This window comes from Copadichromis virginalis, linkage group LG2, assembly GCF_057382275.1.
Source record: "Copadichromis virginalis isolate Kocher_CV1m ecotype Utaka linkage group LG2, C_Virginalis_male_GT1.1, whole genome shotgun sequence".
Lineage (NCBI taxonomy): Eukaryota > Metazoa > Chordata > Actinopteri > Cichliformes > Cichlidae > Copadichromis > Copadichromis virginalis.
Genome location: NC_140619.1, coordinates 28,142,896 through 28,160,712, shown reverse-complemented (window position 1 = coordinate 28,160,712; position 17,817 = coordinate 28,142,896).

The following is a 17,817-nucleotide window of genomic DNA, read 5'->3' as shown; positions in this document are numbered from 1 at the left end:
TTAAAGTCCTTTTAACTGCTCTGTAACTAAGAAGTGATGTGGGTAAGGATGTAAATGGGCTTTCTGAAACTCACTAAAAAAATATGCATTAGATCCGTAATAACTCAGTGACGGTGACATAATGAATTTGTCATGGATATCATGGTCCTTCTGCCTCTCCTGCACTCTGCACCTGCACTGATATCTCTTCCTCTCAGCCGTCATTCAACAGCACCGCAGCATGAAATCTCTTTGAAATTCAATGTCCCTTTCCCCGACTTTGAGAACCACATCCGCTTTGGATGACATTTCGCCTCGCACAATCTGAATCCTAATACCTCAATGGAAGAAAAAAAAAGAAAAAAGAAAATCAATCATTCTGTTTTTGCATATCAAATATGCACAACATCACAGTGTAGCATGGCCGAGCCTGGCCCTGCACAGGTGACCTTGCTGACATATCCCACAGAACCACCTGAACACGGCCGGCATCGCTCTGCTTTCCTTACAGATCAATACCCTCAGATCCTGGCCCGGGCCTTTCTAGTCTTTATAGACAGTCGATAACCAACATCCTCCTCAAGGATGAAAGCTAACATTAAATCTTCACTCAAAAAGCATCCCTGCCACCGCTAACTACCCTCAATTATCTGCCAGGGCTGCCTGCAGGCCTTGCATTACACACAGCAGCTTTCTTCAGCACAAGGCAGGTCTGACAGCGTGATTACAGCCCTTGTATTAGAAAATTACAGCACAGCCTGTGAGGATTCAGGAGTGGGAGAATTACCCTGATTATCAGATATTAGGCGACCAGAGAAAGGATGTTATTCACAAAAGAAATAATGGACGTATGATGTAAAACCAGGCAAACGGGATTACATATATTTTTTTCACACAAGGACTGTGAGGATTAGGCTCTGCATTGTATGAGATTTAGATGAGGCTATGTTGTTCTTCCTTATGTTATAAATCCAACCTGATAACTGGTGTCATTGTTGCAACAAGAACGATTTAGGCAGCTATACAATAAACAAGCCTATGCTCTCTTTTTTTTTTGACAAGCTTGGCATAAAAAGATGAATTATGCAATTTTTCATTCTTCTGACAAAAAACAGTTCTTAAGGGAGAGGTTTCACTGTGTTTCCATAAATATCCATTTTCAGCTCATTCGTCAAATTTTAGATGACTGACATCTCTGGGTTTTATGGGGAAGTGAATGGAAATGTTTCCAAGTTAGGATTTATCTCCTGTGGTACGTATCTTTGTTTATTTGCATCTTTCCTCATTGCTATGGCAGAAGAGGGTATTCCCAGGATTGCGCCACCGTGTCCTTTGATAATATGATAAAAAATGATTAAAAAAAAATCTTGCAGCTCATACTGGGCTTTTTTTGTTTGTTTTTCTTTTTAATGGAAAGACCACCCTGGAGCCCTGATTTCCCTTCAGTGTCATATTACTTGATATATGTAAGATTTCACTGTCTTTTATGATTGTAAATGGGGCCAATTTTCCCTTGCATGCCACATTGTGCTGCGAGCTGTGATTATACTGAACTTACATACTGTCTCGCACATGCATAGAGAGCCTGCGGGGAAGTAGCTATGGAGAAATGCATTTTTGGGGGTCTTAAACTGGCCTGATTCTGCCAAGTCCAATGTGTAGAAATACCAACAGAGCAGAGTACCAATGAATTCTGGGGGAAAAGTGACAGGATGACAATAAATATCATCACCATAGCCCCAGCAAAAAAAGGGAGCGACACCCTGAGTGGCAGGACTTCCCTGTGAGAATGCAGTGGTTCAAACATAAACCCATAAACCCATTTCCTTTAACTCACTTCAATTTCACCATTGCCAACAGCTAATGATTATTAAATGGTAAATGGTCTGTATTTGTATAGCGCTTTACTTAGTCCCTAAGGACCCCAAAGCACTTTACACTACATTCAGTCATTCACACACTGGTGATGGCAAGCTACATTGTAGCCACAGCTGCCCTGGGGCGCACTGACAGAGGCGAGGCTGCCGGACCGGGCCCTCTGACCACCACCAGTAGGCAACGGGTGAAGTGTCTTGCCCAAGGACCGAGACTGTCCGAGCTGGGGCTCGAACCGGCAACCATCCGATTACAAGATGAACTGCCAACTCTTGAGCCACGATCGCCCTGTGCAAGCTACAACAATACACACCCACACACTCTTTGACTTTGAAGCACTTTATTTTGAAAACGCAACGACACACAGTAAAGTGCCCCGTGTTACCGAGTCATTTTTGACTTTTAGTTTTATGTGTCCAGGTTTTAACATGTCCAAGATTTCTACTGCTGACCAGCACAAAACCTTAAGAGCCTTCTTGATCTAGAACCCCTTGCAATCTCTTCTCATTACTCCAGGTACAAACACACACACACATAGACACGCACACACACACAAACATAGACACACACACACATAGACACACAATGAATACTGCAAAGACAGGTGTCAGTCAATACCGCTGACTTCAGCAGTCACTGAGTCCAATGCGAGTCTTCTTTTGCACTTCTTCGGCACCCTATCTCCTCCCTCAGCTCTCCCCTCTGGCGCCAGTAGTGAGGTTTGACAAATTTACCCCCACCCTCCCGCCCACCTCAGACGACCATTGTCAGCATTGCAGCTTGTGTCTGGATTATGTGCTCAGCTACATTCTTGGATATTCCTCCAACCCCCTGTGGGATCCCTCCTGCCTCTCCCACTGCACAAAATAAAGTTTTTAAATCCATGCTCCTAATAATGCGTAATATCCAGAGGTCCAGAGTAAGAGTAAAAGTGCAAAGAGCGAGCCCGCTAACTACATACAGAGGCTCACCAGGGATCCATCTGAGACATAAGTGGGTGATGAAAGAGAGGAAAAATGAGGGTGCACTCAAGAAGTCACCCCACTGCATTGTTCTAAGGTCAGTCAAGTGAACTTGAAGCTCCACAGCATCAGCACAGGTGTATATGCTTTGTTTTGGTTTTTTTAAAACGTTTCCTCTTGGCGGATGTAAGGAGGCTGATTTACAGCCAAAGTGTCTCCCACTCGTCATTTTCCACCTCATTACCTTATCCCTTCCTCAAGGACTGCTCTGCTAGCATATACAGGCTCAATTAAGCTGTTCTGACCGGAAATCTCATTGCTCATAAATCACCTCCAAGGGCTACTGATCAGCGCTGCTGTGCCACAGCATAAAGCAGCACGCTATGATGTGTGCCGCAGAGCACAGGGTATTATAAATCAAAGGAAGAGAGCAGAGAATATTGCAGGGGATAAAATACTGTAGGACACCGTATCATAAATCTGGAAAATAATCACTGATTGTCTGTGAGGTTTGATATCAGAGAATGAATACAGCAAGACAGGTAAACAGTTATGAAGCTATGAGAGAATAGACAAGGACTTACTCTGCTTATATATATATATATATATATATATATATATATATATATATATATATATATATCGTTACATATATATAGAGAGGGGGGGGAGGGAGAGAGAGAGAGAGAGAGAGCTGTCTTTTGTCAAGATGTTATGAAACACAAGGGAAGATTTCACAGTCCCCTTAAACCTGATTTTGTACCTTAAAATATGCTGCGCTCAGCTAATGTGTCGGCCTATTAAGTAATCAGTAGGCGAACTTTGTCTTAATTCCTCCCAACATTTTCCCAGTGATGTGCAATTAGAATTTCATGCCCTAACCATACCTTGAGGTGTTGTCGCTCTTTAAAACATCCTCAAATAGCTTCCGAGCACTTTTCCATCTGTGCAACCCTTTTCAGTGTACAAGCGCGATAAAGACTTTGTTGGCTGTTAATTTCTTTCATGCCTTTTAACAAGGGCCCAGGGAGAAGCCCTTCTCTGAATACATTACAAAGCTGGTAGTGTATAGCGAAAATAATCTGTGTATTAAGTTGGAGAATTCAATTTGACTCTAAGGCGATGGAGCAGGTTCAAGTTGAAGTCAAACAAAGCCTTTATGTGACGTCTAACTGATGGGAGAAAAAATAAATATTGTTGGCGCGTATCTTCACAAATATATGCAATTAAAAAAACTGAGTCAGATCAAATCACAGCTGGGAGGTAACTATCATGTGGCATCCAGACTGGACGGCGAGGAAGATTCATGCTCACTATGCCGCGTTCTTTCAATATAATCCAATCTATTTTCAGTGGTAATCTGTTTTTGAAGGATGGGGAGGTGCAGCACCACAAAATGGAAGCCACGTATTAATGCCAAATGCATTTATTTCCCAGCTACACTCATTAAATCAAATTATTTTCTCTGGAGAGATATTTAACTCAACCAATGCAGGTCTGCGGGATGTGTTTTTATGGGTATTAGGCACTATTTTCCCAAAGCTGAGTGCGTCGTGCATGTAAGGAAGAGCTCATATCACCCATGGAGTACCAGATTAATCCTTCCAGAGATTAAACATTGCACACAGATGGTGGGCATGTTGCATCCACATCAGTTGACCCGGTACCATTGCTCTGCGATTATCAGCAGTGGACTAAACATATCCACACAGATTGCTTAAAAACATGAAAACATTAGTACATTGTGCACATATTTTCACTGAAGGCCTACGCCAAAGCACTCAGCTTCTGGGGTCAGATAACAGTGCAATAATTACAATGCAATTCTGTGCAGTGCCCATCTCAACAAAAAACACCAGTGAGATAGAAAGTCTTCTCTTTTTTTATTTCAATGAAGCAACAATAAAGCAAGCTACTGTTTTAGCCAAGCTCTCGGAGTTTGATGTGGAAACAATTAACTTCTAACTTTTTGCAGTGAATACATCCTAAAAACTTCACTGACTTCTACTATATATCTTTTTCACCAGTGCCTGGTGCCAACTCTAGAATTGTTTTCATGCATTTGAATGCAGCCCATGGAGTGTCTGTGCCAAAAAGCTTGTGCCAGGACTCCATAATTGCTTGAAACGCTGAAAAAGTTGGAACCACTGAAGTCAGGAGGCACGGGAGAGGATTCAGAGATGATTCACAGATGTGGAAGGTAACAATTGTAGATTTCGCTGAAAGGTCCACATAAAAATAAAATAATGGTTTACTAACTTTAGTAAAAGGCTAACTTCGCATCCTGCACCATTACCTAGTAAACATATCATTATTTCAAACTGCTTTATTTACAAAGTAATAATTAATTAAATGAACTCGTGATTTCTTAGCATTACATCAGTATGTTAGCAAATGTTTTTCTTTCAAAATCTGCCCATTTAGTTGTTTCAATTCAATTCATTGAAATTCAGGTTTATTTATTTAGCAAGGTGCTTTATATTGTGATGTAAAGACCATACAACAACACAGAAAACCCCAACAATGTCACTTGGTGACAGTGAGAAGAAGAACTGAAAAGAGGTGACTGAAGAAGAAATCCTCAGTGCATCATTGAAAGTCCCCAACAGCCAAGACCTATAGCAGCTTAACTAAGAAAACACTGCTGAAAGAAATAGAGGGAACACTGGTATACCACAGTATACCACAAAGACCGCTTCATTCCTCCCATGAACCCCTTCAAATCCATTTTTCCTACAAGTGAAAGTGTCAACAGGTGCACCAGAGAGGCAACAAGACAACCTCCCAAAATGGTTTAGCAGGTGGTAGCCACAGACCATTACCCCACCTTATGCCTCCTGACTGATTCTTCTGCAGTTTCGCTTTTTTGCTCAGAGACCCTGCTGGTAGCGTGACACGGTACCTGCAGCACATTCACACGTGGTCCAGCTCCTCCAGGATGGCTCTTCCACACATGCTGTTGCAAGAAAATCTGCTGTGTGCCTCCCAGCACAGCCTCAGCTGACTTTGTATTATACTGTGATGACTGAGTGTTCCCTTAATTTTATGAGCAGTGCATAAAAATCAAATTAGCTGAATGAAGCTGCTCGCAAATGATGCGGCTCGTGCTGTCACCTGTAAGCAGAGGCTGGTTTAAAAAGGTCACAAATGATGACATAATTAAAAAGTACGTCAATAAAATATGTTTGACTGCAATAAGATGCTTAAATCTCTTCAGAAAAACCCAGTTTTAATACAATGTGACTTAAACAGCTTAATGCACTTTGAATAATGAGATCATGTCCTTTATTTTTTTCACTGCTTTTAAGAACAGGAGACAGGCGTTTAAATGCATTACATTTAAGGTCAACAGCAAATAAATGACTTGTCAGTTCCCCACATTCATTTTATTCTTGAAGATTTAGCATTCAGTGCTAGCCAACAACCAGATAATGTTTAATAAAGAGTTGAATAGCTGATTTGTATCTTAGATAAGGTGGAGTTTTTTAATCAAAACTTTGTTTTAATGCTAAAATAGTGCAACTATGTGGAGCTGGTGAATGTGAGTGTGGTGAGTGTAAAAGTCTAACCAACACAAAGCAGATGTTGTTTGTCTTATAGCCGTGAAAGTGTTAAGACCATGGCACTCTCATTAATCTCTATTGGCCTGTGTCAGCGCTCAGAAAGAAAGGCGAGATTACTCCCATCCCCGGCCTCGGACTTTCATTTAGCCTCCTACTTCAAGCCATTATTCTGCCATCATAAGAAAATCCACAAAATAAATGGTATTTACCTCAAAGGCCACATTACCTCAGGGTGAAGGGATAGGAGGCTATGACGCCAAGATAGGGGTAAAGCAAGAGGGGGTATAAACAGGAGTTTGAAACTCATTATAAAGCTGCAGCGTGCTGACTTCCTCTGCAAGTGTCAGCCTGTCATCTGTCATCCAAGAACATGACAAACGGCTGAAATGAGCTGGAGAGGGATTTGACACAGATGTCTGACATCACCATCTAATCCTTCACTACATTATGACATGGACTTGATTTCCATGGCAACAAACTTAAAAATAATCCTGCAGCTCCCTGAACGCCTGGGTAATTGGGTTTGATTTTGATTGTGGTATTAAATCACGGCCTGCTTCTACACCAAAGAAAGTCTGATTTCCAAATTAGGGTGCTGTTAATTAGTCACCCACACAGAGACAGCCTGCGGTCTATCACGGTCCAATCAAAGAGCTCACCCGCGTGACTTTACCCTAACAAGGATCTTACACAACTGAACCCTGGCTTAGCCTCAGAAGTAAGGCTGATTACATCTCTGCCACAAGGATGTCTGTCATTTGCTTCGAATCTCATTTTTCCCAGGAGAAATATCAACATCTGGACAGTCGTTCTTTTATTAACTTCTTGTCTTTTATTAAGTTATAGGAGGTCCAGTTTGAGAAAGCGAAGCCAAGGTGAAAGTGGAGAAAAGGTGATTGTGTTAGGGGCAGGAGTGTGTGTGTGTGTGTGTGTGTGTGTGTGTGTGTGTGTGTGTGTGTGTGTGCAACAGCCTCGAGTCGGGAGCAGGTCTGCTCTGTGATTAACTTTAGATAAAGGAGACCTCGAGCAGGATCAGAGCTGCTCGAGGAAATAGAGCCAAGGCTTACATACAGGATGAAACACACCTGTGATAGTTTCATAGTGATTGCTCCTTGTGTTTTTGAGTGTTTTACTTTTTCCTGTGCCTTCCACCCATCGGTTTCTTCTTGTTTTCTCTGTAAGTTTATTCTTTTTTTATTACTCAATCTTTTATTTTGTAGATATTCTCTTCCTGTGTTTTTACTTCCTTCCTACGTCTTCCCACCCTCATTAGTATCCAAATGAGTCTACCTGTGATTTTCCACCCATTACCCAGGTGTGTACCACTCTGTGGCACAGACTTGAACTGTGCCACAGAGTCAGTCCTCACAAGTTTCTGTGTTGGTTCTCTGTCGTCTGTCGTATTGATCCCCAGGCTCTCTGTCCTCGTCGTTGTGTCCTTGGGCAAGACACTTTACCCTCCTGCCTACTGGTGTTGGCCAGAGGGGCCGATGGCACAATATGGCAGGGCAGCTGTGGCTACAACTGTAGCTTGCCTCCACCAGTGTATGAATGTGAGAGTGAATGAATAGTGGCCTTGTAAAGCGCTTTGCGTGCCTTGAAAAGCGCTATATAAATCCAATCCATTATTATTATTATAGTTCCAGTCTGGCACCTAAACCAATACTCATGTGGAGAGTCCAACACAAAAAAAAATGCTGTTTTAAAACCCTAGCCTTGAGTTTAAGTGCTTTATGAAGTTCTCCCACATAGAGCCCTCACTAGTGCGGGCTTATAAATCCCAGCAAAATGTGCAGCACATTTGTGTCCAGCATGGAGGAAACTGAAACTAAAGGAAATAGCATTTATGGAAATTTTGTACATGATTTCTAATGTTCTTGAAAGGTTCTCCATAATTTAATTTATTTATTTGTTAAAAATGTTGGTAGGATAAGAATGAAGTAAAGTCAGTTGCAGCCACCCTCGATGCAAATGTATGATACAGAGAGGGTTAGTGCGACTCCACGTTGTGCTGTCTGACTTTAATTCAGTTTAAAGTTCTACAGGTAAATTTTCAAAGATTACACTTAGAAAACAGTTAACATAAGTGATGCATTCAACATATTGCTGTTGTCACAAACTAGTCATGCACATACGTTCTTCTCCTGTCCTAGACCAAGTTCATGTTGGACCTCTATCTTCGTATTCTCAAACAATGTAAACAGTATCTGAAAAAATTACACATTTCACCAACAGGAGAAGGTAATAATATTGTTTAATATAAGTAATATAAGTACGAAATATAAGTAATATATTAGTATTTGGATTTAATGTTGTTCCTACATTTAAAACACTAAGTATAGTATCAGGGTTACATAAATAAAGTATGATTAACTTGGGATTTGTGTATTAGGATCAGTGTTGGTCAAGTTACTTGAAAAAAGTAATCAGTAACTAATTACTGATTACTTCCCCAAAAAAGTAATCCCGTTACTTTACTGATTACTTATTTTCAAAGTAATTAATTACTTCGTTACTTAGTTACTTTTTAAAAACACGATTTACAACCTGAAGAGGTGATAAAGCGATAGATCTTTCAGCCCAATTCTACTTTTTCTACATAATCCATCATACAAAATGTAATCAAATGGAAAAGTCTCTTTTTTTTTTAAACTTGTTTTATCAGTTTTAATCTTTTAACTTTATGCATCAAGCAAAACATTTAATTATATGCAACATTCTCTGACTTGAATAAATTAGTTTAACATTTAAACCTATTGTCTACACATTCCAGCACATAAAATAAAATATTTTTTGTGTTTACACTCACTCTTTCAAATAGATGCAAGTAAAACACAGCAGAAAATAAATAAAGTCAAAGACTCAGCGGTCCTGTTGCTCTATTTTCACCTGTAAAGCAGGACTGCGGTAGGCGGAGGTTTACCCTGGTGCAGGTGTGCCGCAGCGGTCAGTTGAAGAATCCGCGAGTTTCTCTGTAAATTTCCCATTACGTCGTAGCGCACTCGGTGCTTGCTTGGAAGTTTAGGGGTTTTTTTCGCTGTAAAAAGAAGTTTTCTTCCCACGCACAACGGACACTAATGTTTTTGTCACTTTTTATGGAATCAAACTCAAAGTAAGGTCAGTACTTCCACGCTTTAAACGCTGCACGCTCATACTCTCTCCCACAATCGATATGTGATCCATTGTTGATCTGCACACAGCTGTTGTCACTAACAGCGCACTCGCTTACGTCACTGTCGTGAGACATTCTCGCAAAAAATCACGGTTTTAGTAACGCAGTAACGCAGCGTTCCTACAGGAAAGTAACGGTAATCTAATTACCGTTTTTGCAATAGTAATCCCTTACTTTAATCGTTACTTGAAAAAAGTAATCAGATTACAGTAACGCGTTACAAGTAACGCGTTACTGCCCATCTCTGATTAGGACAGGGAACATCACATGTGTGGTGTTACTAAGGGAAAAAGTGTCACGGCTGCCGAGGCGAGCCGTGTGGAATAAATGAGGATCCAAGCGCAGGCAGTCGTAGAGGAGTGAAGGTGATTTATTGAACACAAAAGAATGTGGACAAACAGCAAACGGGGCACGAACTAAACTAAACTGGGAAACAACTAAACTACAGAGCACAAACCTGAATGAAAACGAGCAGAGGAGGATGACGATGAACAGCAGGGAGAAGACACAGTGGATACACAGACTGACACTGAGTAATACAGACGAACCGGCAACAGGCAGGAGAACACACAGAGCTTAAATACACACACCAGTAATCAGGGGATGAGAGACAGGAGGGCAACACAGCTGGGAGGAATCTGGGCTGACGGGACAGGGGAAACGTAACCTGATCACACTCACATATGACACAGACCTTCACAATAAAACAGGAAACTCAGATACATGGAACCAGTAAAGACATTGAACTAAACAGACAGATTCACAAACAGATGGGGAGACAACATAGACAGACAGGTACAGACGCAGACTTAGAGGCAGATCGAAAATAACACAGAACTTAAACAATCATCATCTAGAAAATGATAACAAACTAAAAGCGCTGGGTCACCGACCCAGGACCATGACAAAAAGTGTGGGATAAACATATCTCTCCTGTGTGAGCGTGTATTTTGAATTGATAACCCAAGAAAGATATATATGGAAACAAATCTGACTTGGTCCATTTTCTAATAAGTGATAACCTTTAATACATGAAACTGACAGCTGTACAAATAAAGACGCTGATTACAAATTTCTTTTTCCACTGCAGAAAGGCGAAGTTATCCCAAAGCTTGCTGAGTTATTTTCCACTCTGCCCTTTAATTAAGAGACCCTTCAGCAGCTGCAAATGTGACTCCACATGGAGTTACATTCACCGTGGAGTTGGAGGGTGTAGGACACGGATTGAAGTTGGGCCTTTGAGCCCTTTATGCACACTGTCAGTAAGTCGACATTTCTGTCGACTTGTGCCAAAGGGAAGTACCCACATTTCACAGCACTGTGATGTTAAATATGTTGCAGGGGATGCCTTAGAAAAAAAGGATGGGAAAAAAAAAATGGTAAACAAGTGAGGACAGGAGAAGAAAACAACTTAAAAGTTAGAAAACAAAAAAAAAAAGTTACATGAAAGGTTTTTTTTATTACATAGTTTATTTTAAGGCTCATTTTTATTTATTTATTTATTTTTTGTCAGGGACCACACACTGAAACAATGATCTCATGCTAATTTCCATCTGCAGTCCCTAGGCAGGCAGTAATACTTAAGGCATAAAATAGAAATGCATATTCAAGACACAAGATACGGCTAGATATAAATATAATGTGATATGTATTCAAAGACTAAAAATCCTCCTGGATTTTAGCCCTACCCATTCATATGTACAGCACTTCCACAAACAGATTATTCTAACTTTCATCCTCGCGGTATAGAGCGAGACCCTGGAAGATTACCCCTTTAAGTTACTGGGCGCTGATGGAAGCACCAAAATAAAGTGAAACAAATGATCCAAAAGCTGCAATAAGTTGGAAACCTTACAATAACATCACTTCATAAGTCATAAAGTGCAGTCCACTTTCTGTTTATACAATTTCCAATCCCTACCAGCTCAAACTCAACCTGCACACGCAGGTGATGTCATTTAAGCCTTAGAGTGAACACTGGGATCATGTTTTGTGCTATTATTTGCCCGTGTTTGTCTGTGCTGGAGGCTCCTGCTACCCTCACATATATCCTGTATGTTTTTCAGCTGCTCACTAAAGATCCTTATATTTCATTTCCTTCTTGTCGCTCTACCTCTGTGAGCTTCATTTGGGCCCATTACCCAAAAAAACCTGACAAAGCCACTCTCCCATGATGTATTATTTATTTTTAGATTAATAACACACACGGGCTGAATAGAAATGTATGATTCAACCATTCAGAACTCTTGGTAAATCAGAGTGAAAAACACTCAAGCCATGACAGAAAGTGGGTCTGACAAAATGCTATTCTGCTGGTGTGTGTGTGTGTGTGCGTGCATGCGTGCGTGCGTGTGTGTGTGTGTGTGTGTGGGTGGGTGTGTGTGTGTAGAAGAGCCTTGAGCAAATACATAAACCGCTTCGAGGAACTGGTGATATTTCTCGGTTTTCTGCACCATACAAATTATTTCCATGGTTTAACAGGAGCCGTGATCCGGCCTCTAGATGGCATTCAGTGTCACCTTAATCACTGGTGACACACTTGTCATGCACCACTTATCCAAGACTGTCACAGGACAGAGGATCCCGACGTGTTTTTTAATTTTTTTTTACACAGACTTCACTTTTTTTTTATGGTATCTTCAACTCTCTTTTCGCCAATCATCCACTTAAGGTCAGCCCAGCAGGTAATACCCCAAACAACCGTTTGATTTGAGGGCTGCATCCCAGATATGTTTGTGATGAACGTGCATGAATAATGATGAGGCAGAGGGGAGAAAGGAGAAGGGTTGCGTAACCTATTTTGAAAGCTCCCAGTCTTTCTCCAAAACTGATACCAAGCAAACAGTGTGACACATGTATCTGCCTACTGAATGGGAATTAGACACACACAGAAGCACATCAAAGGGTGTGATTGAGGGGGTTTGTTCCACGGGAGATGAGTGAAAGAAACTCAGCCAGTCATTTCTAATGTGAATTACTTTCATCACCCGCGCACACAGGGCAGGCCATAATAATCATGTTACAGCGTTTACTCGGTGAAAGAGAGTTTTCCCGTTCACGGAGTCTGCAGGGACAATAAACAGAGGCTACTTTTTTTTTTTATTCATAGCCCGAGGAACACTCATGCACACAAACCTGCTCGATGTCTGCACTTCACGGAGCTAGAGGAAAATCTCGTCTCTTACGCTGCTTCACCTTTGAACTTAGAGAACAAAAGCTTTTTGCGTGTCAGTCTACTTATAGGATAAGGACGGCATTTTTTTTTTTTAAACAAAAACCAACAGTGTGCTAATCCATTTCCTAATACTTTCCAACTTCTCTTTTGTCTCAGCCCAAAGCCATTTGTTCAATTTAAAAATGTAAATCTTTTTAAAAAATAGGTCACAAATATACGCGCCACGCTGTGAAATTCACCCAGTTTCAAAGACGGCCTGGGACTGAAGGTTTTAGCAAACATCACTCAGTTGTTGGGGTTTATTTTAATTTCTTTCCCAGTTTAATACTTTTTTATATTCATTAAATATAAGGGCTAGAATTCTTACATCCTACATCCTGCAACAACTGCATGAGCTGTGCAACAAGAATAAAAAAGAAACAATAATAAAAAGGGGAAACAGATTTTTACTGAACATCATAGCATACGTGATGCAAATGGTCTGGTACTTATGTAGCACTTTCAACTATTTAAGCACTCACACTGATGCATCAGGAGCAGCTCTCAGTATCCTGCCCAAGGATGCTTTAACTTGCAGACTATAAGAGCTGGGGATCGAACTATCATCCTTCAGATTAGTAGGTAACTCGCTCCTACTCTCTCCTGAGCAATAGCTGCCATGAGCACACACACATACTGTATTATTCCTGCAAAATATATCTCCCTTTAGCAACTATTAGCTTGAGTGGCTTTGCTAAACTTATCTTTGGGTATCTTCTTATGGGTTTCTTGTTTGTTTGTTTGTTTGTTTTTGCTATAACTAACTAAAGTAGGTGTAGAAGAATTAATATAACCAGGGCCTATAGGTCAAAGGTTATTGCCCTTCTTTGCTGTGGGTATTAGATAACTCTGTTATGCTGTCGGGTACATTTGACTGTCATGCTTATGAGCCATTTGGCTCCTTTTTGAAGAAGAGTAACAGCAAATCTATAGACATTCATTCATCATTATCCTCTTGAACCATTTACAGTTGTGAAAGTAATGAATATAAGTATTAATTTTCTTAATGATTTCATCAGTCTCACTTTTTGGGGGGAATTTTGGCCTACTCCGCTGTACAGTGTTGCTTCATTTCATTGAGGTTTGCAGGCATTTGTTTATGCACCACTCTCTTTAGGTCCCATCTCAGCATTTCAATCAGATTCTTGTCTTGACAGTGTCATTGCAACTCCTTGATTCTTTTCCTTTTCAGCAGTTCTGTTGTAGATTTGCTGCTGTGCTTGGGATTGTTGACCCATTGAAATGGTTTAGGCCAAGCCAACTGCACGTGCCCTGGTCCTGTGGCTGCTAACAAGCTTAGATCATCAGCTGTCCATGAGGTGTATCCTCTGATATGCTCTTTTAGGTTTTCTTTGAATGTGGCGCTGTGCATTAAGGCCAAACATCTCTGCTTTGGTCTCAGTCCAAAAGACATTATTCATTAAAATCTTGTGGTTTGTTCAGATGCAACTGCACTCTGCCACATTCCTTCTGCCAGCCCTGCAAAGCTGAGCTTCTCTTTTCAGTCGTTTTCTATTTGTATTGTCATGAGCGTTAACCTTTAACATGCTAACTGAGGCCTGTAGACTCTCAGATGAGCTCTTGGGTTTTTTGCAGCTCCTGAGCACTACACAGTCTGACCTTGGGGTGAATCATCTGGACATCCACTACTGGGAAGATTGTGGCTCTGTGTTAACACACATATGAATGCATCAGACCTGAAAACTGCCCAAACCTCTGCTTTTAAAGAAGTATTTATGCCTGCTGATGATCAGTTAATCAAGTGCATTTGATTAGCAGCACGTGGCTGCTACTTACCCTCTTCATTCCTAAAGCAGTAAGGGTGTACTTAGTTTATCACAGGACTGTATCTCGATGGGTAATCCCCTCATCCACAGAGCACAAGGAGGTCCATGGGCACCAGATCTCAGCCCAGCTAAACAGCCACAGATATTATTTACCAACGTTTTGGGCAGCATTCTCCACCAGCAGCATCGAAACACTAATAGAGGGAATATTTCTCAGCAAACTGCAGCTCTTTTCCTCCAGTACATTTCCAGGGACTTGCATAATCAATGCCAACATGCACTGCAGCTGTTCTAGCAGCATGTGGTTGCACAACAGCATAAAAAAAAACTTCATGCTTTCTGGAATCTGTTGTGTCTTTATTTTGATGATTGACTGTTTCCAAGAAATCACACCTATGCGTGATCAGTCATGAAAATAATAGCAGTACGACACATGAATTTAGTCCTCAATATAACACAGGGTCTTGCAAAATTGTCCACAAACAATGTATCTGCCTGGAAAACGTCTGCTGGGAAGTGCTGAGAAGTTTTTCAGCAGGAGGGAAAAAGCTCAGGCTTTAGCTAGTTTACAGAAATGCATTGCCAGCATTTTTTCTTTTACATCAAAACAAGCCATGAAAATGCCAAAACCAAAATTTGTCACATGCGAGATAAGAAGTTTCTCTGTTGGAAAGAAGTGTTATTAAGCAGGAATGGAGAATAAAGCTGCAGTTCCAACTGCAGCAAAGCATGCTTCATGTCCTGCCAGTCTTGGAATACAAGTATAAATGTTTTCGAGTTTTCCAGGATCCTTCTCAAACACACAGTTTCTGATATACCTGCAGATCTTTATTTAGGGGTTTAAATTTACTGGTGCTTCTCTGAGACTCGTGGGATCGAGACTTCATATTTTCAGTACTGATTCACGTGTTCTAGTTTCTCTTCAGATTGAATAATGGACCACAGTGAGGGGGAGGCAGTGTCCTGTTTCAGTTCTTTCATGTCAGCTCAGGACTGGCCGGGAACACAAGGCCTTTTCAGGGACAAAGAAAAGTGGGAAAATAGAGATGAATGCGGGAACAGAGAGCTACTCAGAGAAAAGGAGGCAAGCAAGAGGGGAGACGCAAAGGCAGTCCCAAAGGCAGAGAAGAAGCAGCTGGCTCGGAGGTGTGTGCGTCCTATTTTTAGTTTCCCTCATGCACATCTCAAACTCCACACAGCTGCTGGAGCATTTGCACACGAATAAAAAACAAAAACTTCAGCACACCTCCTGCACATCCACGCAACAGGGAGACTCAAACTTCAGCCTGGCTCAGGTGTTTCAGCTGTTATTGGCTTAGAGCTTAAAATCCCGCCAGCATCACCCGATTTGCGCTTCTGTTAAGTTTAAGACGCGAACACAAAGGTGGGGTGCAGGGTAGAGTCACATGACCCAGAGAGCGCGGCTGATACATACCGCCTGCAGCCTGAGAAGCAAGAAAGTCGTAAATAGCCTGTGTCCCATGTGAGTAATGTATGGAGGGCCATGACAGGCTGAGAAAACAGCCAAAGGGGGTCATTAATGACAGAAGTAGCTGGGATGTCACTCAGGGATATCAATAGTGTATTTGTTGTGTCCCCTGCATGTACAAAATATAACACAAGAGAATATTTCATTGATGAAATGCTGTAGGATATCTAAAATTTCCACCTTAATAACGGCTTCAGACTAAGTCAAAAACTATTTGTGTAGTTCCCAGCAGAATGAGTGCATGTTCATTTCAAAAATAAAGCAAAACATCCCTGAGCAGAGCCTCGTTTTGACAGTGACTGAAACAATGTCAGAGCAGCAGTAATAAGCCATAGGTAGGAGAGCAACTTAGTGCGCTACCCAGAAGTAAGAAAAGAGGTTGTTTCATTTATTTATCAAATGTAAAATATTTATAGGATTCAATTTGCTGGTAGAGGAAGACCAGGCAGAAGTTGCTTTGCAGATGGATGTTAAAAATAAAAATTTAAAAATTTAAAAAAAAACATCTGGTGGAGGGCTGCCTGCTGTTCTGCATACATTTGCAACCTAAATTACATTTCTGGGCTTTCAAGCAGTCACGGCTGAGTCAGTCCCAGACCGAGAGTGACAATGCACTGCGGGCCAAAAACATCTCACTCTTTTGTCAGCTGGACTTTCTCTCTCAGACAACTGAAGGGAGTACCTGAATAAAAGACGGAGGATGTGTCTGTGTGCCATACACAGAAACGCAGACTCGGAAAAAACTACAGATATTCTGGTTGAGCCAGTCTGACTGGAGTACTGTGTTTTTCCTCCAAACACAGCCGGCGGCCTCATCTCACATCTCACGTTACTCCGTGGGAAAAAGAGCCGGTTCCCGCCCTGTCCGTGGATCTTTCATTAAAGAATGGAAAAACAGCAAAAAATAAGTCATCAAATCAGCACCTGAGAACTGCCGCAGCTAAGAGAGCCACTAGGTTTGGAGTGGAGGATTAGTTCCCCTCTGAAAGGAAGAAGTTGATTATGTGGCTGTGACGCACCTAAAGTGCTGTTCGATTTGTGGCTAATCCTCACCGAACTGCTGCGCGAGGATTACGCAGTTTTACCGTTGCCTTGTTTCGAGTGAAACTGCTGAAACACATCCTCGTGCATTTGGAAGTACATCTGCACATGTACCACACCGAAATGATCAAACACAGCGGCAGACAGAGGAGGAGAAAGAGGCCTGAAAGAGAGAAACAAAAAAAGAAGTCGAGGGGGTGAAGGCAATGCTGAGGCAGATCACACTCAATGAGTTAGCAGCGCTCTCTGAACAAGACAGCTTTTTAAATAAAACATGAAAGCTGGAGAAGAAGTCACTACTTTATATACAGCAACTCGTGGCAAGCCATGATATTCTGAGAGACAGGGCAGCCAGCTCAGAGCTGTCCCCGGGGGAGATCCTTCAACTCTCCATCAGATAGACTATATATCAGAACCATCAGACATGATCCCCACTCCTGCAACATGCAAGGCTCCACAGTGGAGGCCAGACTGATCGTCGGCTGTAAGGAGCTGATAAGCACTTATGTACTGACTCCCTCTGAACAACTAAACAAACACACTCCCTTCTCCATCTTTCAAAGGATTACAGGAGATCAATCACTCACACGCGAGAGTGTTACAGTCATCAGGAGGTTACGTTTCAGTCCAGTAAGGAAAAAAAGACCTAAAAATAAACTAAAATCAAGTGCAGTTCGGCCCCCCTCGTGTCTACACTTATGAGGTTCTTAGGAGGAAGGCCCTGTATCAACACTG